The 24,938-nt window shown below is 44.8% G+C and overlaps 1 protein-coding gene across 3 annotated transcripts in view; it reads right to left on the reverse strand.

The window, feature by feature from the left end:
• Nucleotides 1–24,938, reverse strand: part of arhgap31 (Rho GTPase activating protein 31) — a 133,148-nt gene that overhangs the window by 105,901 nt on the left and 2,309 nt on the right. The gene's annotated exons all lie outside the window — the stretch shown is intronic.

The following is a 24,938-nucleotide window of genomic DNA, read 5'->3' on the forward strand; positions in this document are numbered from 1 at the left end:
CAGAAAGTAGCACATGCACCTACCAGCCACATGCTAATGAGATGCTCTCCTACAGATCCGACAACCACTGGCATGGTCAGTACCACAGGGCTACATTCAGAATAATCCTGGTATCATCAGCCCCAGATTTAAACCCAAAGAATAAAGCACCAGAACAAAGAGAAGACAGTGTTCCATAGTGTTCTTAAAAAATAAATCCTAACTGGCTGGATATGTTTCTCTGGATTTCATTTAAAGAAGATGAATAGACGTGAGTGAAGAGGTAAGTAAATCTGGTAGACAACAATCATGGTCTGGATTCTCCAATGTTGGGGCTATGTCCAGAGTATCCATGGTGTTTTACTGGGGAAAATCGGCAGGGCCCCAGCACGGATCCTCCGACCGGTGAGGGGCTAGCAGCCGCGCCACGTAAACCGTACGGCCTTCCCGATATAAACGCCTGGAGAATTGCTGGGTCCGTGGCCATGCTTGCACATGGCGCCGACCTGCAGCGGTCACGCCGTTCGCAGACCTGACCTGCCAGACAGTGAACCCTGGACACCCCCTCGCCACCCTGGGCCACCCCCCACCATCCCTCCAGCCCTCAGCGAAGCCCCCCAGGCCAGCAGCACAGCTCCTGCCCAACTGTTGGAGGCGCTGGACACAGTCCGCAGCCGCCACGCCGGGTTCCCGACCGCTGAGACCACACGTCAACCACGCAGTCGGGAACTCGGCCCATCGGGGGCGGAGCATCGGTGGAGGGCCTTTAAGTAACTTCTTGAGGCCATCAGAACGGTTTGCGGCGTGCTCCTCGATTATGTCATTTTGGAGGGGGCGGAGCATCCAAAAGCAGGGGCCGCCGCCGATTCCATCATAAAAAGGGACTCTCCCCCCAATCGACGATTACGAAATCGGGGAACAGAGAATCCCGCCCGTGGTCTTTTCATCTGTTATTACCATAACCTGCTTCCATTGTAAAATGAGTGAAAGAAAATAAAAAAATGTTTCTTATCAAGGACTTCAAAGGCCTGTCTTAAGAAAACTTTTGCGGGGCTACACAAAGTTAGTGTGGTGATCGGTGCGACAAAGGAAGTGCACATTTTGAAGTGTCAGCAGAGCTAGTACTCATTGTTTAAATAAAATCTATATATAGTGGTGTCCAGCAACAATGCACTGCCGCTATAAATAATTCTGATGTGTTTTATAAAAACATCGCTTTCTTAATGGCATTCATTTTTAAAATACACAATGCAGCTCACGTGAAGGAAAGGTGTAGTAATGCATCAATGTTTCAGTGTGCCACTCTGGATCTAATTTAGCACTGAAATGATTGCAACAATGTCATATAATTGTGGAACATTTTCAAATTGTGCTTTCTTATATATTGTGAAGACAGCCAAAGACACATGTATAATTTGAAGCACATGGCTAAAATCCATATATGGTCTTCTCGGGGGAATACTCAAACTCAAGTATAGATTTGATAATTATCACGAAAAATGCATGTCTGCACTTTTGAGAAACTGTTGCTGTCTCCCCAGAACATTTTATAGTTCATCTACGCCTACATAAGGGTGACTCTCTTTCTAAACTAACCTCAAATTCCGGTTCTCACTCTAAACCAAACGTCAGCCCATTTCGTTTCTGCTTACATTGACGTTTGATGATTGTCCATGTGCTTTTTTCAGACGTGCCTTGAGTCTTATTGCAGACCGCCATGTGTTTCAAATTTCTTGCAATTTTGTAAAAAGTATTTGAGAAAGGATGTTCACGTGCTGCAAATATTCTGCCATTTAATAATTTATTATTACTTTCTTTGACACTTTTAGGTTACAATGTTATATAAATTGTGTACTCATGTTGCTAGCTCTGCAATGACTGTCAATGAACAAACAATTTCTGCAGTTGTGTTTTTCAAACTTTTTTCCCCAGGACCAACCGGCTGACTTTCGGGAGCCTCGCTGGCCGACTTTTGTGACCCACGCCGGCCGACCGTTCGCCTATTTTTAATGTAACAGGTGAACCTAATTCATCCTCATGATCTTACTCCAATCAGATTCGCAGGAGGAGAGGGCATTGCGCATATCAGGTGCAGAGTTCAGTCGGTTCCCTTGTGCTTATCTTCATTGCACATGTAGGTCGTTGTGTATGGCAATAGCAACAAAATGCTTGTTTTACTCAGCACTGGATACACCGCGGAGACGCTATGCCAGAATGCTGACAGCCTCATAAACCTCTGGTGTGTACTGTCACAGGTAAGGCACAAATGTTCAGTCTCTTCATTTGTAATCAGTTGCAAGTCAATAATTGACTCTGGGGTATAGACTCGGAAGGATTTTTCACCCATCTATTCTCTTACAAAATCTAAAACTTCTCTTCTGGAACGTAGTGACAAAATTGTTGATCAGTGTAGCCAGATGCTACTATATAAGTCTTTCCAGTCTATTGACAATTCCCTTACTAACATTATTTTCTTCAATGTGTCGCAGCAGTGTGGGGAACATGTAGTAGTTTTGGCTTTGTACTTGCACTTGCCAAACTTTCAGTGACTTTTGGAAAGCATCTGTTTCTTCACAGTGCTGAAAGCAATCATCATCCTTCCCTTGAAATTTGATGTTCAGTTCATTTCGAATTGAAAAGATATCTGCAAGGTAAGATATAGTTAGCATCCAACTCTCATTTTCCCTGCATATACCACACATGGGCTTTCCATTGGCACAATTAACAAAGCCATACCACCAGATATCATCTTTATACTGGTTTGTTCCCAATTTCAGTTTCTTCTTAATAGGAAGTTCACCAGAGGCCCTGTAGCTCTGCCTCCAGCTCACACAAGCACTGCTTTGTCCTGCCATGGACTCTCCTGTGCAGCTCTCTCCAGCAGATTCAATTATGAGATCCTGGCCTGTTGGTGTCTCTGGCCCTTTCTTCCTTATTACAAAATGACTCATCTTTAGCTCTTCACAGTCCTGTTGCTTGCTTGCTGGCAGCTACAAACTGGAGGAATCTCTCTTCTGTGATTTTGCACTCAAAGCACAGACGTACAGGGCAAATGACGTCAGTGTCTGTGCCGGGCGCGTGACCAGCTCTCTGCCGCTGCTTCTGGCAGGAAGACTTCTTTGTTTTAAAAAATAAACCTGGTTCAGGGACAGTGCGCTAACATCAGGAGGAGGTGGTACTGGGACAGCACGCTGAAATCAGGAGGATGTTGTCTGTGCCACTGGGCTGCGGGCCTGCGCACTGCTGAATCCGCCCAAGGGGACACGCATGCGTGAGCTGGTTACGGCAGGCATTTTTCAAAATGGTCATGGCCATTGGCCGTTTTTCCCATGATTGGGAATGCCATGACCGATCACTCTACAACCCTCCCAACACCCGCCTATGACCCACCCGTAGGTCGCGACCCTAACTTTGAAAAATCCTGTTCTACCGTATGGCCATCGCGAAAGTGCCTGTTGGTGCTGTTTATATCAAAGATTCTCATTCAAGGGACCATCCAGAATGGGCATTGGGAAAGGGTTCCTGGAAGCTTGGGGTGGTTACAATGGGAAGTTCCATTGACAAGCGGCGGGAGGAGAGAATCTGCCGATAAACGCGTGGCTGTGGAACCGGAGAATTCAGCCCACTCTCTTTCAGAATTTAGGAGGTCCCTAGAAGTGTGTTAACATTTGGTGGAGATAGCCCACGTTGAAAGTCAAAACTCTTGGTTTATAGAGACATGCTTTTAATTACTGATTATATAATGCAACATGTATAGGTAAGCAAATGTCATGTAGTACAAAGGCTACTTAACTGAGACAAATCACAGTAGCAGTACAGCTGATTCACTCAGACATTTGTTGGAGAGTTGTGCATTCCTAAAATGGACAAAACTATCTGTTGCACACAGGCTGCAAAATTATATTTTTTAAACAATTACAAAAGTATACTTGACATATTTCCAAGGAGATCACAGGGGTTAAAACCTCTTGGGATTGTCAGAAATAATACATTAGTATCCTGTTTTTAAATTTTGCATTTATATTTTGCTTTATTGATAACTGTTAACAAAAGATTATTAACTCTTTCTCCTCAAGAAAAGGGATAATCCGAGCCAGGAAGACTTCCTACATGGCCAAAAAGGGAGAGAAGTTAAGGGGCAAAGTGCTGTCGCACCACTCCATTCCTGCTATACAACGGGAGCAGAAATCCTGAACACATGCAGTCTCAACATGGCTGTCTATAGGCAGCGGTAGATAAAAACAGACAGACAGGGAATTATGACAGCTGTTTAATTCCACAGGCACAAGGAGGGGATTTTTACCTCAACATTTTAAAATTAAACAGAAAATCAGGAGACAGCCTTTAGAGTTGAGCAGACCCATCATTTATTTTTGATACCAGTAAGCATAAGAGGTCCCTCAAAGAGCTTCCTGTCCGATATTTTTAGATTAAACATCACAAGGTTGTGGCTTGATGGGAGAGTGTTGATGTTGCCAATGAGGGCAACAAATTATTTATATAACCAAACGTATTCATGAAACCTTGAACCTGAGGGCACAATTCAATTGAAAGGAATTGTACAAAGCTGAACATTTTTCAAACAATTTAAAGGGGACAAATAGATTACAGTTGGCGATTTAAGCAGTGTAGCTAAGCAAATAGTTTCAAACACTATCTTGTTGCACAAAGGACACCAAAAAAAACACATGGAAATGAAGTAGACATTTTTGACAGAAATCCAATTTCAGTCCATTGTTTTTCCAAAGTTAATGTCAAAGGTTAACAACTCTTCCAGAGAAAACATGGAATTTTTAAGGAAACATACTATAGGTTGCTACACAGCATTAGATACAAACTTAACAAATGCATTCTTTTTTTATGAAGAGAAAGAATTGCAAAAGGCAAACAGGAAAAAATACTTTCAATACCTCAACTCATCTTTCCAATGTGTGTAAGGATAAAAAAGTAATTTAGTCTTACTCAGTCATAAATCTGTCAAAGACTTATACTTTGAATAGTTCAGAGGACATTGGTTTTCATAATGACAAGAACCTTACTGCTGCCTCTTCATTTATTCTCTGAGGCTGCCTTTTACTAAATGATATTGTTTTAAATAGATATCAGATTAGCACAATCCAAGGGTACAGCAGCAGGGAATTTGGTGACAGTTGCTATGTGCAAATTCCTCATATACAACATCAAAGAGCTGCCATCTGGTTCTGCATTACTGTATATAATATATTTTTTTTTAAAATTCATTTACAAGGATGTAAAGCCAGCATTTATTGCCCATCCCTAGTTGACCTTCAGAAGTTGATGGTGAGTTACCTTCTTGAACTGTTGCATTCCTTAAGGTGTAGGTGCACCCATTGTGTTGTTAGGAAGGGAGTTCTAGGATTTTACCCCAGCGGCAGGGAAGGAACGGCAATATATTTCCAAGTCAGGATGGTGAGGGACTTGGAAGGGAACCTCCAGGTGATGGGTTTCCCAGGTATCTGCTGCTCTTGTCCTCTTAGATGGTAGTGGTTGTGGGTTTGGAAGGTGCTGACTAAGGAACATTGGTGAGTTACTGCAGTGCATCTTGTAGACGGTACACATGGCTGCCACTGTTCGGCGGTGGTGGATGGTTTGAATGTTTGAGGAAGGGGGAGCAATCAAGCGGGCTGCTTTGTCCTGGATGGTGTTGAGCTTCTCGATTGTTGTTGGAGCTGCACTCATCCAGGCAAGTGGAGAATATTCCATTACACTCCTGAATTGTGCCTTGTAAATGGTGGACAGGCTTTGGAGAGGTCAGGGCGTGAGTCAAGCACCATAGGATGCCGAGCCTTTGACCTGCCCTGGTAGCCACAGTATTAATATGACTAATCCAGTTCAGTTTCTGATCAATGGTAACACCCAGGATGGTGAGGGGATTCAGCGATGGTAATGCCATTGAATGTGAAGGAGTGATGATCCTCTCTTGTAGGAGATGGTCATTGCCTGGCACTTGTGTTGTGCGAATGTAACTTGCCACTTGTCAGTCCAAGCCTGGATATTGTCCAGGCCTTGCTGCATTTGGGCATGAATTGCTTCATTATCTGAGTAGTCGCGAATGGTGCTGAACAATGTGCAGTCATCCCCATTTCTGACTTTATGATGGAAGGGAAATCATTGATGAAGCAGCTAAAGATGGTTGGGCCTAGGACACTACCCTGAGGAACTCCTGCAGTTTTGTCCTGGAGCTGAGATGATTGACCTCCAACCTCCACAACCATCTTCTTTTGTGTCAGGTATGACTCCAACCAACGTTGAGTTTCCACCCTGATTCCCATTGACTCCAGTTTTGCCATACTCGGTTAAATACTGCCTTGATGTCAAGAGCAGTCACTCTCACCTCACCTCTGGCATTCAGCTCTTTTGTCCATGTTTGAACCAAGGCTGTAATGAGGTCAGGAGCTGAGTGACCTTGGCAGAACCCAAATTGAGTGTCTGTGAGCAGGTCATTCCTGAATAAGTGTCGTTTGATAGCACTGTTGATGACCCCTTCCATCACTTAACTGATGATTAAGGGTAGACCATAGATCAGTAATTGGCCAGGTTGGATTTGTCCTGCTTTTTGTGTACAGGACATACTTGGGCAATTTTCCACATTGCTGGGTAGATGCTTGTGTTGTAGCTGTACTGTATCAGCTTCGCAAGGGGTGCAGCAAATTCTGGAGCACATGTAAATATCATTATTGGAATTGCACAAGAGTTGCTCATACTTAAACTGGATTTGGGACTCGAGAGTAAAAGGAACTGTGTAAATGCAAGTCATTATCATTATTTCTCTTCGGCTTAAAAAAAATGATTTCTTAACACTCCTTATGTTTGTATTCATCGCTGAATTGCTGTTATCTATTGCTTTTCAGACTAAGGTTATAGGAACATGCATTAGGCAATGGGAAATCTATATTTGACCTATTGGTAGGACAATTGTATGAATTATTTTCCAACCATGACTGGTATATTGTTTACAATACCGTGCAGCAATGGTAACCCCTGATTTTGACATGGGTAAACAAACCAAACTGCTGCCTCCACAGCTTCAGATGTCACCAAAGGAAAGTGCCTTTAGGGACAGCTCTGTAATGACAACAGAATCAGAACTCCTGTTACACTCATTCACACACACACACCACATGCTGACATTCATATTCACGTATAAGTGTTTACTACAATCGACCTGCTATAACACAAGGCAGAGTGGACATGTGGAAGACTAAATGTCTGGGTTATCAATGGAAATTTGAAGTGCCATCATGTCTTCGCCAAATCTTATTAGTTTACTTCAGTCATTTTCAACCCCAGGGTTGTGGGCGGGTATCGGGAGGGACGCGAGGCCATACATTGCGGCATTCCCGATTGCAGGAAGAAGTGCTCAATGGCTCGACCGGCATTTAAAAATGCCGACCGTGACTGGCTTTCAGAATGTTGGCCGTTCCGTGCATGCGTGCCCCCTCAGCAGTGCGCTGGCCCAGAGTGCAGCTGGGCAGAATGCCTCCTTCCGACATCAGCGTGCTGACCCAGGAGCATTTTTTAATAAATTTTTTATAAGTCTTCCTGGCTGGAACGGTGGCAGAGAGCAGGTCACACGTCCATTACACGTGACGTCATGTGTTCTGGGCGCGAGAAAGTGATTTCTCCACTTTGCACCTGCCAGCAGTGCTGGTGTGAACTCCAGGGCCTCTAGTGAACAACCCATAAAGAAGAAGCTGAAAACCCGAAAAAAGCAGCATAAAGATGATTACTTGAGGTATGGGTTTATTAATTGTGCCACTGCAAATCAGGATTCAAAGTTCATGTGTGTTGTGCAGGCAAGCATTGGTAAATTAAAGTTTAAAACCCTCAAAACTTCAAAGACTTCTTTATTTTTTCAACGGGTGCAGTGAGATTTTAAATCATCAGCAGAAGTCATTATCAGAAATGTAACATTGAATGACAAAGCAAGTGAGATTGTGAGGACCAAGCAGGCTCACCTGTCACATTAAAGGTAAGTGAAACTGGTGGGTCACGAAGTTCGGGCGGTATGGGTTGCAGAGGTCGGCCGGCGTGGGTGCCAAAGGATGGCTGCTTGGTAAAAATGGGTACGAACAAAAATGTTTGAAAAACCACTGGTTTACGTAGCTGGCCAACTTGTTTCCACAACTGGACTGGGTGTTAAAGGCACAAATTGGATGACAGGTTTGGTAAAGGATTTGAAACATCATTGACAGTTTCAGAAAAACAACAAAGCAACTATTTGCACTTGAAGACAATGACAAAAAAAACATTAATCTGGGACAAATCATTAATATAGGTTTCCTTACCACAGAAAAGGAAAATTGAGTTTCTATTTTTTCAATGATTTTACTGCCAAGCACAAGTGAGACATGTTGTGATTCCATACCTGGCCTGTGATATTGTAACACTCTATGGTGATATGGAATTTGTTTATCTGTCGGATTGATCTGAATGATAAAAGAAATGGGGCTAGTTTTTCCGTTTCAAGGACCATGGGCGGGATTCTCCGATCATGGGGCTAAGCGTTGACGCCGTCGTAAACGCCGGAGCGTTTTACGATAGCATCATCTGGCCCCTAGGATCAGCCGCACAGGGGGCCAGCACGGCACTGGAGAGCCTCACACTGCTCCAGCTGCTGATATGGGCGTTAGCGCGGGTGGCACGGGTTTGCACATGCGCGCCATGGCCGGAGCGAGTCTGCACATGCGCGTCACAGCTGGCGCGAGTTCACGCATGCGCATGTGTTGTCTTCTCTGTGCCGGCCACGATGTAACATGGCGGAGACCGACAGGGGCCTGGCGCAGAGGAACATAGGCCCTCACCGGTAGGCCCAGATCGCAGCAGGCTAGATCACCATGTAGCACCCCCCCCCGCGGACTGAGTCGGGACTTCGGCCAGTCGGGGGGAGGCCTCAAGCAATGGCCTGAGGCGGTGAATACTCGGCGTGGCTTTCCAGGAGAATCGCAGAACCGGATTTTGGCGTCGGAGTGCGGAGAATCCAGCCCATGGCGTCCCCCAGAGTAAAGACTTTCACCTAGTCTTCAGTTTTTGTGGTGAGGCGATTACATTTTAAACTTTAGATAACATATACCACTATACTTGTGCTTTGTTGAATTTGATTTGGTTTGATTTGGTTTATTATTGTCACATGTATTAGTATACACAGTGAAAAGTATTGTTTCTTGCATGCTGGAAGGAAGGAGAGATTGCAGAATATAATGTTACAGTTATTGCAAGGTGTCGAGAAAAGATCAATTTAATACGAAGTAGGTCCATTCAAAAGTCTGATGGCAGTAGGAGCTGTTCTTGAGTCGGTTGGTACGTGACCTCAAACTTTGGTATCTTTTTCCTGATGGAAGAAGGTGGAAGAGAGTATGTCCGGGGTGCATGGGGTCCTTAATTATGCTGGCTGCCTTTCCAAGGCAGCGGGAATTATAGACAGAGTTAATGGATGGGAGGCTGGTTTGCGTGATGGATTAGGCTACATTCACGACCTTTTGTAATTTCCTGCAGTTTTGGGCAGAGCAGGATCCATACCAAGCTGCGATACAACCAGAAAGAATGCTTTCTATGCTGCATCTGTAGAAGTTGGTGAGAATCGTAGCTGACATGCCAAATTTCCTTTGTTTTCTGAGAAAGTAGAGTCGTTGGTGGGCTTTCTTAACTATAGTGTGGGCATGGTGGGACTAGGACAGGTTGTTGGTGATCTGAACACCTAAAGACTTGAAGCTCTCAGCCCTTTCTACTTTGTTCCTATTGATGTAGACAGGGGCATGTTCTCCACTACACTTCCTGACGTCGATGACAATCTCCTTCGTTTTGTTGACATTGAGGGAGAGATTATTGTTGTCGCACCAGCTCACCAGATTCTCTATCAAGAGAATGGCTTCAAGAGATGGTTGCATTTGCAATGCTAATGTGAATTAAACTTGCTGCCAAAGGTTATTATTTAACAGCTTAAGGACTTACAAGTCACATGTTCCTGCCATCCCAAATTCTCTGGCCTAGCAACAGTTGAAATTCTAAAATTTTATTGCTGGGAGGTAAAACTGGGAGGTTTTTTTGATTCACGTAATTAGTTTTCTTTTCCTCTCTGTATCTTTCTTTATTTATTTCTCTTAATTCAATCTTTTTTCCCTCTCTGTGTATCCCTTTTTATATGCAATTTTAGCCCAATTCACCCTGTTTTTTTCAATATCCTTAAATGTTGCTGAATAAGGAGAGGGTTTCATCCTTCACAGGGTTCCAGATGTCCCATTGACCTTCCCATACCATTCGCAACTTAAACTTTCAGCAACTTTCAATACAAGAATGTTTACAGGCTGAAGAGTAAGGGAAAGCCCCAGCTCACAGAGCACAGCAAGAAATGTCTTGGGCAGGGTTCTCCGATCCTAGGGCTAAGTGTTGACGCTGTCGTAAACGCCGGAGCGTTTTACGACGGTGTCACCTGGCCTCTAGAATCAGCGATCCTGCACCACACAGGCACTGGAGAGCCTTATGCTGCTCCAGCTGCTGATACGGTCGTCAGCATGGGCAGCGCGGTTCCGCGCATGCGCGCCATGGCCAGCATGTATTCGCACATGCGCGTGGGTTGCCGTCTCCGCGCCGGCCCCGACGCAACATGACGGAGACCTTCAGGGGCCCAGCATGGAGGAACATAGGCCCCCACTGTGATGAGCCCACCCGCCGATCGGTTGGCCCCGAGGGAGGTCGGGTTGAGTGGCCCCTGACCGGTGCCGCGCCGGCACCATTGGCAATCGGCGGACCGGCGTCGCGTGATTCACGCCCCCACCTGCCGATTCTCCGACCCGGCGCAGGATTGGAAAATCCCTCCCCATGTTCCAGCAAATTCAGGGGTATTTTTCAGAGTACTTTTTTCTCAAGGGAAGAAGTCCAATTATCAGCCTCTGTTAGAGTTTACACCGAGGAGGGGAGATAGAGCACTTGATGTCATAGAATGGTATATTTGCTTCACTTAGATATAAAGGGCTAGATTTTCAGCTTGGACGGGGGGAGGTGGGGGGGGGGGGGGGGGGGTGGGGGGGGGGGGGGTGGTTTAATGGGAGTTCAGAAATTTCCTGGTTCTGTGCACCCACCATTGGAGAAAGTGCATGTCAAGGCAGGGGTTTCATTCCGGGCAGCAAGGGGTGTTGTTTCTGATCAGAATTATCCACTATCCACTATCCCGTACCAGCCTCCCCGGACAGGCGCCGGAATGTGGCGACTAGGAGCTTTTCACAGTAACTTCATTGAAACCTACTCGTGACAATAAGCGATTTTCATTTCATTTCATTCACTACCACTTTCACAAAATACTTGTGCTGGATGCAAGTGTTACATATTATGGAGAAAGCTAAAGTTTGCAAATTGTGAGATTTCTGCTAGAGCACTTGATCCCTGATATCTTGCATTATGATTCCACTTATCCCAGTTATAGTGCAATGCTAATATATTCTGCTAATTCAGGGGTCAGTGAGCACACAATTCGGAGCAGGGAAGCATTGAGCTGTAAGTCTGGGAATGGAATGTCTTTTTCCTAATGTGTCTGATTTGTTTGTTATCCCAGGTGCCTGATTAAAGAACCCACAATACCACGATCCTTGTGACTCCTGGATTGAATTATAGCCTTAGAAAACCCAGCCCACCAGTCATATACTCTGAGAATACTGTCCCTTATTAAGAGATTCATCAGGCTCTCCAGTCAAAGCAATCTGGATTCACCATACATCTTCATCCTGGTCTGGTGGAACTAAACTGTTGATGAGAACAAATGACACTTATCAGTGAATATATGAATGATTACACTGATAACTTGTCCACCTATTAAAGGATAACACACTATAGAATGAGACCACTCATCGAATTATGTCTCTCCCCAGCTTTGATACAGTTATTAAACAAAGTTCTGGAGTTTCTCCCTTTCTGAATATGCATATAACGAATTCCCTTTCGAAAATTACTATCGAATCTGCTTCCACCTCTCTTTCAGGCAGTGAATTCTAACTTAATACTGAACCCAACATTGTTAGTACGCAAAGTTCAGATTTGACAGTCAGCTGCTTAGTTTGACTGCAAGCTGTGCCCTTTCAGGCCCTGGCTGCCTTTAAGGTTAAAAGCTCATCAAACTTACACCTCAGAGAGCTGGTTGATTCATTAAATCAGTAGATGTAAGTGACGTGCAAAGAGGAGAATGCTGGAAATATTCAGCAAGGACAGAGTTAAAGATTAGGAGTTAAGCTCACTCAAAACTCATTCCCATGGACAGCATTTAAACTGGGCCCAATGTTTCAGCTCAATGCCTTTTAGTCAGATTCTGACATTCGTTTGGGTGCAGTGGTTCTCTCATAGCTGACTGAGTGCCCTATGTTCAGGAATGAGGAGTGTGTCCAATATCCTGTTTTACAATAAACTAATCTTGGATTTGTAGCTGTAGTCTTGTGATCTGAACTGGGTACCATTTATTTGGTTCAATGTCCCTACAAGTGTGAAACATACTGAGAAGATTTGGTGAAATAAGGCAAGATACGAAATGTTAAGGTGATTTATTTCATAGCATGAGTGACTATCGGAAGAAAAGTTGAAGCAAATTCTAACAAGTTGTTCAATCCTTTTTTCTCTCCTTGCAAAATGGGGGCAAAAAAGAATAAATCATTATTAGTTGGGTATAATGGTATTTTAGGTTTCTTTGTAGACCTGAGTACCCAATCGAACCCAGAGCTCTCCCTATTTCCCCCTCGCCACCCTCACCCTCTACACTCTATTGATTGCTGGATATGTTCTCATATTTCCCCAGCTGCGGCCTTCTGCTGCTGTTCCCCGCCAGGTTTGAACACGTTTCATAGAAAATTTATGGCTTGACTCCTATGCCCCTGATTTCCTGGATTTGTGCCATACCCAAACTCCTGTTTTAAAATCAGGGCCCATTAGGTTAAACCTTTGCTTAAATTTTTGACAGCTGTAATATTTGCCAAAGTTTACATAAGTTTATCCAATATATTCAAAGATTTCAAATGTCGATCTAAGATCATTAAATATTTAATGTTGTTGATAATTGTTTAAATTTGTAAAAATAGTTGAAAGCTGTAATAAAACATCAATTGTAATTCAATTATATTTTCCAAAGTCTAGTTAAGGTTTATTAGATTTCCTGTCAGAAGTTGTTCAAAGGTCAAAGAGTTTAAGGGTATAAGGTTTTAAGGCCGATGCCAGCAAAGCAAACTGCATCCGTTTTTACTTTCCATTGACTTGGATAATATTGACAAGGGGCATGATTTTACACGCAACAAACAGTCCCGTTTTGGGCACGTCTAGTGGGTTGTTTCTCGGTGCCTGGAGCGCTGAGGACGACCCTGCTATCAAACGGGACTCTATCGTTTCTTTTGGCCGGGGTGAGGGAGGACCAGCCGAGGCCACACTTAACTCATTTCCTGCACTGACGAAAGGCCTCTCTCGTCACCGAGTCAGGCAGGACGAGGCCATTCGATTGCGCCCCAAAATTTTAATTTCAAATCAAGTAAAAGTGACTCTGAGACCAGGAAACAAGTTTCCAAATAGCGTTTGAACTATCATCCTGTGAAATCCAGTGGAAAGAAGATCGGCGCAGTTAAAAAAACATCTGCCAATTTTGTTATGAGCTTGTTTCTTACTGCTGCTGGAGACCAATTTCACCTCCATGAACTTAGTTGTTAAAATTTCTAGTTAATATGAACTGTATGAAACATTTTATGGAATGAAGTCGGAAAGTTGTATTTTACTCTTCTTCTGTGACCTCTAAAGTTAACACTCATTGGCTATTTAAAAAAAATAATTACAAGATGTGGGCTTCGCTGACTACATCAGTATTTCTTGCCCATCCCCAATTACTTTTGAGAAGGTGGTGATGAACTGCCCTCTTGAACTTGGAATGGTAATCCATATGGTGTAGGTACAACCACAGTGCTGTTAGGGTGGGATTTCTAGGATTTTAAACAAGGGACAGTGAAGGAATGTCGATATATTTCCAAATCGGGATGGTGAATGACTTGGAGGGGCACTTCCATTTGGTTGTGTTCTACTGCCCTTGTCCTTCGAGGTGATAGTAGTCGTGGGTTTGGAAGATACTGCCGAAGGAGCCTTGGTGAGTTCCTACAGTGCATATTGTAGATGGTACACACTACTTCCAATGTGCGTTTGTGGATGGGGTGCCAATCAAGTGCGTTGCTTTGTTCTGGATGATGTCAAGCATGTTGAGTGTTGTTTGAGCTGTACTCATCCAGGCAAGTGGAGAGTCCCCACATTCTTGACTTGAGCTTTGTAGATGGTGGACAGGCTTTGGGGAGTCAGGAGGTGAGTTAGTTGCCATAGGATTCCTAGCTTCTGACCGGCTTTTATAGCCATAATATTTATATAGCTAGTCCAGTTCCGATTGTGGTCAATGCTAACCCCCAAGAGGTTGATAGTGGGGTATTCAGCGACGGTTATGCCAATGAGTGTCCAGGGGTGAAGGCTAGAATCTCTCTTGTTGGAGATAGTCATTCCTTGGCCCTGTGTGGCACAATTATTACGTGTGTCACAAGCTGCCTTAATTCTGCCCTCCCTTCCCATGACAACACACACCTTGAACACACTACCGCTTGATCAGTCTACCCTCTGATCTCCCTGCCCTCTGATCTCCCTGATGATTGACCACTCTTCCCTCACAGCGCTGTCCTCTGACCACTCTACCCTCTTGCGTGATACTTTCATGAATGGGCCATGATCCTTGGCTTTAGCTCTCACAATCCAGCATCATCTGCTTCTCTAACCCCTCCACTGAAAGGGGCATGCAGACACGAGGCTATGCCTGACTGGAACATTAATTGAGTGAGGAGTTAGGGACTTAGTTCAGATGGGAAATTCTGGTGAGCTTTTCTTAACTTTAAATTTAGATTGACGGTCAGGTTCTTACTTTCAAAAGTTATTCGTTGAATAGCCTAGTAATATAGGGAGCTGCCTGAAGTTGCAGTTATCTGTCAATCAGCTGAAAGTAGTTCACTTCAATAGGTGGTAATTACTGTAGCAGAAAGCTGAATGAGTCATCAGAGGCTTCCATATACAAGCCGCGAGGTTTTAAATCTGCACGCAGAATGGGGCACACAGACATGAGACACATCTGAGTAAGATGTGGATTGAGTGAGGCATTGGGAATTCAGTTCAGGTGGGAATTAGGGGCTGAGCTGCAAAGACTTGCTCCTTTTTCTACTTTTTTTTCCAGCTTCCAGTGGTTGTTGAGTTTCCTTCTTTGTCTCCAAGCTAGAGTGAAACTTTCTATTCCTTATTTGTGCAAATTATTAGCTAAATAAGAAATTAAAGGAAAAGGAGTGGACAGAAATGGCAGGACTGATGGTGTGCTTTATCTGCAGCATGTGGGAGACTGTGGAATGTACTCTAGTCCCAAGCAACCATATCTGCAGAAAGTGTCTGCAGCTTAGGCAACACTGGTTCCGAGCTGCTGAGCCGGAGTCTGAGTTGCAGACAATTCAGGGCATCAGGGAGGAGGAGAATTACCTCGGCACTTTGTTCTAGGAGGCAGTCACTGACTTTGGGTTAGGCAGAAATTTAGAGTTGCTTCATTGATGGAGAAGATTCAGCACCTGACTTTGGCCAATGGCTACAAGGTGCTTACTACCGTGTAGCTGATGAGAAGGACTTCATGGTGAATGAGCAGATTGACCATGGCACCATGGTGAATGATGCCATTCAAGTGGGGAGAGGAATGTGGTGGTGATAGGAGACAGTACAGTCAGGGGGTTAGATAATGTTCTCTGCAGTCGAGAGCATGAGCCTGGACAGCTATGGTGCCTGCCCTGTTGCAGGGTTAAGGACATCTTCGCTGGGCTGGAGAAGGACTTGCAATGGGAGGAGGAGGTTCTCAGGGTTGTGGTCGAAGTAGGCACCAATTATACAGATGGGCCTGGAAAAAAGGCTCTGCTTAGGGAGTATAAGCAACTAGGGGTTAAATTAAAGAGCAGAACCTCAAGGGAAATCATCTCTGGATTTTTACCTGAGCTGCAAGCAAATTTGCGGAAGGTACATAAACTTAGAGAGGTGAATGTTTTTTTTAAATATAAATTTAGATTACCCAATTATTTTTTCCAATTAAGTGCCAATTTAGTGTGGCCAATCCACCTACTCTGCACATTTTTTGAGTTGTGGGGGCGAAACCCACGCAGACACGGGGAGAATGTGCAAACTCCACACAGACAGTGACCCAGAGCCGGGATCGAACTTGGGACCTCAGCGCCGTGAGGCAGTTGTGCTAACCACTAGGCCACCGTGCTGCCCTAGAGAGGTGAATGTGTACCTCAAAGATTGTTCTGGGAGAAATGGATTTTGATTAATGGCACTGGCACTAGTACGAGGGAAAGTGGGAGCTGTACCATTGGGACTTTCTGCACCTGAAATGTGCTGGGACCAGTGTTCTGGTGAATCGTATAACTAGGGTGGTAGAGAGAGCTTTAAACTAAATAGTGGTGGCCAGAGACCATGTTGGAGGAGATATAGGAAAGTAAAAGGAAACAACAAAGTAGTAGAGCAGGGTAGTAATTTGGGTAATGAGTTCCAGAGTGGCAGGAAAAGGCAGAGCACACAATAGTAAGCATGTACCAACAGCTGAGGCTGAAAATGGTAAAAAAGAGTTTGAGGCTCAGTATCTGAATGTATATCAAATTTGTAACAATACGGATGAATTGTTAGCCCAGGAAGAGAGAAATATGTATGAATTGATAGGCATTAGGGACATGGTTGAAAGGTGACCAAAGCTGTGATCATAGATTTCATACAATTTACAGTGCAGAAGGAGGCCATTCGGCCCAATGAGTCTGCACTGGCTTCTGGAAAGAACACCCTATTTAAGTCCACACCTCCACCCTGTCCCTGTAACCCAGTAACCTCACCTAACCGTTTTTGGACACTAAGGTCAATTTATCATGGCCAATCCACATAACCTGCACGTCTTTGGGCTGTGGGAGGAAACCGGAGCACCCGGAGGAAACCCACGCAGACATGGGGAGAACGTGCAGACTCCGCACAGACAGTGACCTAAGCCAGGAATCGAACCTGGGACCCTGGAGCTGTGAAGCAACTGTTGAATGTTGAAGAGTATTTGCAGCACGGTAGCATTGTGGATAGCACAATCGCTTCACAGCTCCAGGGTCCCAGGTTCGATTCCGGCTTGGGTCACTGTCTGTGCAGAGTCTGCACATCCTCCCCGTGTGTGCGTGGGTTTCCTCCGGGTGCTCCGGTTTCCTCCCACAGTCACAAAGATGTGCAGGTTAGGTGGATTGGCCATGATAAATTGCCCTTAGTGTACAAAATTGCCCTTAGTGTTGGGTGGGGTTACTGGGTTATGGGGATAGGGTGGAGGTGTTGACCTTGGGTAGGGTGCTCTTTCCAAGAGCCGGTGCAGACTCGATGGGCCGAATGGCCTCCTGCACTGTAAATTCTATGATTCTATAACATTTCAGAATGACAGCAAGCTCGGAAAAAGTGGCAGGGTAGCTCTGTTAATTAAGGCTGGCATTAGTTCATTCCAGAACTGAGACACCTTAGCTTGAAAGAGCAAAATGTAGAATCACCGTGGCTGGTGATGCAAAATAGGAAAGGTAAGAGGTCTCTTGTGGGAATACTTTCTAGGCCTCCTAATAGTAGTTACACTGTAGAAACCACATTCAGAATACCATGCAGTTTTGGTCTCCTTACTTAAAAAAAGATATATGATTGCTTTAGAAGGCATTCCAAGAACATTCACTGGACTCATTCCTCGGATAAAGGGGTTATCTTGGAAAGAAATTAAGATGGAACAGGTTAGGACTATACCCATTGGAATCTAGAAGAGTGAAAGGTGATCTTATTGAAACATATAGGATCCTCTGGTGGATGATTCTTCTTGTGGGGGAGATAAAAACGAGGGGACATCATTATTTAAGAATAAGAGGTCTCACTTTTAAGACAGAGATGAGGAGAAACATTTTCATCCAAAGGATTGTTGGTGTGTGGAATTTTCTTCCCAAGAAAGTAGAGGCTGGGTCATTGAAATTATTTAAGGCAAGAGCTAGTCAGATTTTTGTGAGGCAAGTGAGCCATGGGTTATGGGGGTTAGACAGGAACGTGGAGCAGAGATCACAACTGGGTCAGCCATAATTTTATTGACTAGTGGTTGGGCTCGCACAGCCGAATGGCCAATCTGGCTCCTACATTCCCCCAGGACGACTGACCAAGTCTTAGTAAACAGATTTTATTATAGTGATAAATGTCAGAATTTCCATGTTTAAAAGGCAATTAATTGCTTCAATGCACTGAATAAATATAAAGACCACCTGATGAGTTCTTTATGAGCCCCCCTGTGGCATTTCCTGGCTCCAGCATAAGGCAATTTATAAAACAGAATTCTGTCCCTGATTTGGAGGCTGGGCTTTAGCTGGGTGACTGCTGAAGCCCTTATCAGGCTGAAGCAAATCAAGGTAAATGTGTAGAAGGTGCAAGATGCAGGAAACAAATCACCTTTAATTGTAATTAAATGGCACACAGGTTTAGTAAAATGCAGAATTCCTTAGAAGTTTCGAATGCGTCACTATGCTAATGAGAACATTTGTAGTAATCACTGTACTTTGATTTCAACAAGTTCAGATTGTGAACTCTCCTCCACCTTCACACCATTTTTATTTCTATCAATTCATTTTATTTCTTCCATTGATTCATTTTCCATCCCCCTTTTTACGCCACTTTCCATCTCAGTTTTCCCTTCCCACCCCGTCTCCCCTCCCGCCACCCCACCCTACTAGCGCTATCCTTTCCCTGTTCCAGGTTGTCCTTTGGCATACTGCTGACCTTTGCTCTGCCATTAACACATTTTTAATGTGCCACCATCTTAGCCGTGATCACCATGCATTTACATTCCCTACAACGTTTTGTCCATGACATCTCTGCCAATCTCTCCCCAGCCTCCACCTAGCACTTGCCCTCTATTCGGCCCTACTGCTACACTCCCCCTTCCCTCCCCCACAGTATAAGTCTCAACATATTTCCAGTTCTTTCTAGCTCTGATGAAGAATCATCTAGACCCGAGACGTTAGCTCTGTCCTCTCTCCACAGCTGAGTTTCCAGCTTTTTCTGTTCTTACTTCAGAATAATTCCGTTTTTAACGATTTCTACATACAAGACAAAAGGTGAACTAAGAGGGTAGTTACACTAATCACCAGATCTAATAAAGGTCATTCACCTGAAACTGAACTCTGTTTCTCTCTCAAGATACTGCCGGACCGGCTTCCAGCATTTTCTGTTTATATTTCCAGCATCCGCAGCATTTTGCTAATGTTGCAGTAATCCATAATCCCTTTGGGAACGAGAAAGATTGCAGTTGCCAGCTGTGATAGTGGGTGGTCACTTGGTGCATTTGCATGACAATCCATTCAAATGTTAGCAGACAGTCCTACTCCTTTTCAGTTTAGATAATTGACACCTTTAGCCTGAAAGAGCATTGCTGATAACAAGCACACAATTGCCCAGCTATTGTTGTCTCTCTCTGAAATGAGGCAATAAATCTGGATGGTATTGGGAACTCGGGTCTTTGTGGATTTCATGAGTTGCCATTGGAGTCTTACTTGGAGCTGTATGTTCACAACCAGCTACTCCACTATTTGCCATCAGTAATGGACCTTCGACCTCGAGTGGGCATTGATTTGGAGTAATGGGTGAAGGCAGGATAGATGGAGGACAGGGGCTCACAGAGTTTACAGGTCTCTGTTGGACTGCCAATTCCACAACACTAATGGAATTGTAAAAACACTTAATATCCTAAGAAAGTCCTTAATTAACTCAAGAATTTTGCTTGGCAGTTGTATTTGTCGACTGCTTTTCGTTGTTTTGTAGTTGATTCCATCTCTCCGAGATAGTCTGTCTTTTCTCGAATACAGATGTTGATTCTCGTGTCACTTGGATCTGTGAGGTTTGAAACCGTGAGACTTGCTTTCCTGATGATTGGACCTTCTCCATTTATTGCAACTCAGATTGTGTAACAGCTCTGCTAACTTCCCATTAATTAGCTTATATATGTTGCAAAATACTTCAACAATAGCTCAGATGTTTAGTCTTTGGTACATTGCTTAAGTTTCAAATTGTGATTCTGAACATTGGCTCTGGCCCTTAATGATTGATAATGTCATATACAGTCTTGTCTCCCCATTATAGTGCATACCTGCTAAATGTATTTAGATATGCAGGCTAGGAAGATTGGCCATGCTAAATTGCTTCTTGATGCAGGTTAGGCTATGGGGTTACGGGGACAGGACGGGGGAGTGTAAATGGGTAGCTCATCCTAAAGGTTTGGTGCAGTCTTGATGGGCCTCCTTCTGTACTGTCGCGATTCTATATACTCAATTTACCACTGTTCAAATCATCCCTGACTCATGAACACTGGTGTTCAGGCCACGCTGTTCCATTTGTTCTCATACCCTCTGACTTAAGTCCATAGACCTGGAAGGGCTTTTCTTAGCACTGGTACCAGAGCTGACTGCAGGTAGACTGTGGGAGATGAGGGCCGGGATTCTCCCCTACCTAGCGGGGCGGGGGATCCCGGCGTGATGGAGTGGCATGAACCACTCCGGCGTCGGGCCGCCACAAAGGTACGGAATCCGCACCTTTAGGGGCCAGGCCCTCACTTTGAGGGGCTAGGCCAGCGCTGGAGTGGTTGGCGATCCGCCGGCTGGCATGGACGGCGTTTGGCGCCACGCCAGTTGGGCTGAAGAGGCTTCACCGGCCGGCGGAAGTCCGTGCATGCGCCGGAGCATCAGCGGCTGTTGACGTCATCCCCGCGCATGCGCAGGGGAGGGGGTCACTTCCGCCTCCGCCATGGTGAAGACCATGGCGAAGGCAGAACGAAAAGAATGCCCCCACGGCACAGGCCTGCCCGCCGATCGGTGGGCCCCGATTGTGGGACAGGCCACCGTGGCGGCACCCCCCAGGACCCCGGAGCCTGCCTGCTCTCGCCGGTAAGGTAGGTGGTTTGATCCACACCGGCGGACAACACTCATAGTATCCTGTACTAACTGGTTAGTGATATCAAAAGGTAGTAAACTTTGAATGGTAGATAGGAGGCAATCTAATTTTTAAGTAATTTAAGAAGGCAGCTCATCACCAACTTAAGGACAATTAATTAGTGAGAGGCAATAAATGCTGGCCTAGCCAACGAAGCACACATCCCTTGAATGAATTTAAAAAAGCTCCTCACATGCCTACTATCTTACTGATGATCCCTAGTGAAATTTGAATATTCATCATAATATTGGAAAAATGCAAACCAAACAACAGCATCTTGCAAACCTGCAACCTTTATCACCGAGAAAGACGAGGGCAGCAGACACTGAGGACACCACCACACTGCAAGTTCCACACAAATCCACACACCATCCTGACTTTCCACCATCTTGATGCTCCTCCACTAGCATTGAGCCAAAATCCTGGAACTCTCTCCCTGTCAGCACAGTGGGTGTACCTACACCACATGAACTGCAGCAGATCAAGAAGGCAGCTCGCTGCCAGCTTTTGAAAGGCAATTGGGAAAGGCCAGTAAATTCTGGCTTTGCTAGGGATGCTCGCACTCCAGGAAACAAATGGAAAAAAGAAAGACTTGTGTTTCTATCACACCATTCATGACTACTGGATATAACAAAGCCCTTAATAGCCAATGGAATACTTTAGCAGTGTAGTTATTGTAGTGACCTAGAAAGCACAGCAGCCAGTTTGCACAGAGCAAACTCCAACAACAGCAGTGTTAATCTGACCAGATAATCAGTTTTTGCAATGGTGTTTCAGAATTCAGAATGTCCAAATTACCTAACAACACATCTGTTGGGACTTATGGAAGGAAACCGGAGCACCCGGAGGAAACCCACGAAGACACGGGGAGAACGTGCAGACTCCACATAGACAGTGACCCAAGCCAGGAATCGGACCTGGGACCTTGGGCCTGAGGAGGAACAGTGCTACCCACTCTGCTACCGTGCTGCCCACGGTATAAATATTGGTCAGAACACCAGGAATAACTGCCGTGTTTTTCCCCAAAATTGTGCCATGGGATCTTTTACACCAACTTGAGAAAACAGACCAAAAGGCACTGGGTTGGATTCTCCGGTTGCCGACGCTGAAATCGCGTTCGGCGATCGGCTGGAGAAGCACAGTTCCTGACCAAATCGGGGGCGGCGTATCGACGGCCTCAGGACATTGCCTGAGGCCCACCCTCCCAATGCACTGCTCCCGACTGGCCGTGTTCCCGCCAGCATCGGTTGCCTGTGGTCTCATCCGTCGGAAACTCGGTGTGGCATCTGCGGACTCAGTCCAGCGCGACCACAATCGGGGGAAGGCCGATCCGCGGGCAGGGGGGACATTATCAGGGGCTAGGGACACTGTGGGGGGTGGTCCAGGGTGCATGAGCCGGCCAAAGGGGGGAACTATTTTGTGGCCCGGGTCCGCAAGCGACCGTCGCCATGTTGCACGGCGCAGCCGCTGCAAGCCACCGCCGTGCGCATGCGCGGCCATGGACCCGGCAATTCTCCAGGCCATATCAACAACTAGAGCTGGATGCTCCACACTGCCTTGATGCTAGCCCCCAGCCAAACCGAAGATTGGTGGCTGTTTTACACCATTTTTTGTGTCATAAAACGCCACCGTTCTCACGCTGGCGTGGGGTCATAGCCTCAAAATCGGAGAATCTAACCCACTACCTCTGACAGTGCAGCTATCCAGCAGTATTGCACTGGAGTGTCTGTCTTAACTTTTGTCTTCAAGTCCGGTTGTGTGATCTGAACCCAGAATATTCGGATGAAAGGCCAGAGTGCTATCAACTGAGGCATAGCTGGCACAGATGAAACCATACAATATGAGTCGGGTAATGTAAGCCAGGTGAAGCAGAAGCACCCAGGCTGTTTATATACTCTGACTGGCAAATATAATAAAAATATAAAATACATGATGGTGTGAAACTCCACAAAGTAACTCACAACCTAAAGCTTTTGTGAATGAGCTCCTTGGAGAACTCGTGGCTATGGAATTTCTGTCAAAAACTAATTTGGAAGTGTTTTGTTGATTGCTCCAGATAGGAGTTTGGAGGGTGACAGAAAATAAATAGTGTTTTAGGAAAAAAAAACAACTTCATAACTGCACAGGTTTCAACATATTGCTCCTCATTGCTATAGCAATTGTCACAGAGCATTCATTTTTTGTGAAGCTCCTTATAAAATGTCTGTGTTAGCCCAAATGCATCTCCAGGATGACAGAAGCAAAAGCAAAATGGATCCTAGGCTCTTGAAGACATCAAATTAAAACTTATATGACTTGATGACCTGGTCGTATTTACACTGTGAACTCTTCAGTCTCCCTAAAAATGACAAATGCCAACTTCACCATGCAGCAAGGGAACGCAATTATCAAACTAGACCAGATTCGGTTCCCTCAAAACTTTAGACCCTCTAGTTTGAGAAAGAATGTAGGAGTGTAGGTTAATTAGAGGGACTTAAGAAACACTGATGAAATTGTGGGTAGGTGTGGTCTACATGTTTTTAGAGAATGCTATTTCATTTGTGCAAATAAAAATGACACAACCAATCACAGAACCATAATAGCAATAAGTCTTTCGCATTTCGCGAGCAGCTAATAATAGTTTAACTAGAGTAGGTGTCAACGATCCCTGCGCCTAGTTGTAGAGTTGAAATGATTGACAGAATGTACAAAAAAACAGTTTGATACCAGTTACCGGCAGCCCCTGCACTGATGAAATATGAGTGGTTTTGATTCAATATTGCCAAAGGTGCAAGTGATGTGACAGGTTGTCAGAGATCTGATCAGCACTTTCTCATGACTTTCCAAACTTGTTGGCAGACCCAGAAGAAATTCTGTGCACAGAAAGGATAGGGTTTGAATGTCAGTGTACAGTAGGAGTTATGTTGGCGTGAAGGGATGTTAAGCATATGTGCAAGAGCATTGTACTCCCTACGAGAAATGTTAGTGAAGATGTTGCAAATAATAGAAATTAATATTACTGTGTGAATGATATTCGCAAGCAAGGAGATGGCAAGGGAAATGCACTGCAGAAAGGAATTGCTCTTGTTGTAAAGGCTAAACTGCATACCTCCAAACCTTACAGTGTGAACCATTTAGTGGGCCACCAGGTGAAAAACAGGACACTGCTTATATGGACATTGTTGTTGAATTCTTTGTTAGGGACAGCTTAGCAAGCACAGGGCCTTCAGAGGTTGAAGAAGAGCAACAACAAAAACTTGCATTTATGTAGTGCCTTTGATATAGTGAAACAGCCCAAGACTCCACAGTTGGGCTGCACTGGTTTAGATTTACTAGGATTTGCACCAACATCTCCACCCACAATGATTGTGCGTCACTGTTTGATAGTACAATGCAGTACACAAAGTGTGCGTGTTCGCCAACTAATCCCTCCTTAGGCAAAGGTCAACCTTCAAGGTAAAGCAGGATTGCACCTCTGAGCACACCAACACAGGTCATTACTCTGACAGACAGTAGTACAGAAACATATGAAGCACAAAAGATTTTGAGAAAGAAGAAAGCCAGAACCAGTAATAGAGCACTGAAAATGAAAGGGTAACACTGATGATGGGTGACGAGGAGGTACATGGCAGAGAGCTACGCACCCTCCTCCATAACTTAGTTACATGAGGATACAACAGATTGGATGAACAATTCTGAAGGCTGGGTACAGGTTCTGTGCATTTATATGCCAACTTCAATTAGAGTTTGTACAAGTGTCTTTAGAACTCTGATTGGCACATGAAAGGTGATTAATGCCTGTTTCTGGTGGATGTCCTCCACAACTAAAAGTCATCTGCTTCCAATATGGCATTCCGCACACTTTCAGGGGAGAACGGACACCATACCGTAGACCGTAATCTAAACACATCTTTTCAAACTTCTCA

The sequence above is a fragment of the Scyliorhinus canicula genome, chromosome 7, assembly GCF_902713615.1.
Source record: "Scyliorhinus canicula chromosome 7, sScyCan1.1, whole genome shotgun sequence".
Taxonomy (NCBI): domain Eukaryota; kingdom Metazoa; phylum Chordata; class Chondrichthyes; order Carcharhiniformes; family Scyliorhinidae; genus Scyliorhinus; species Scyliorhinus canicula.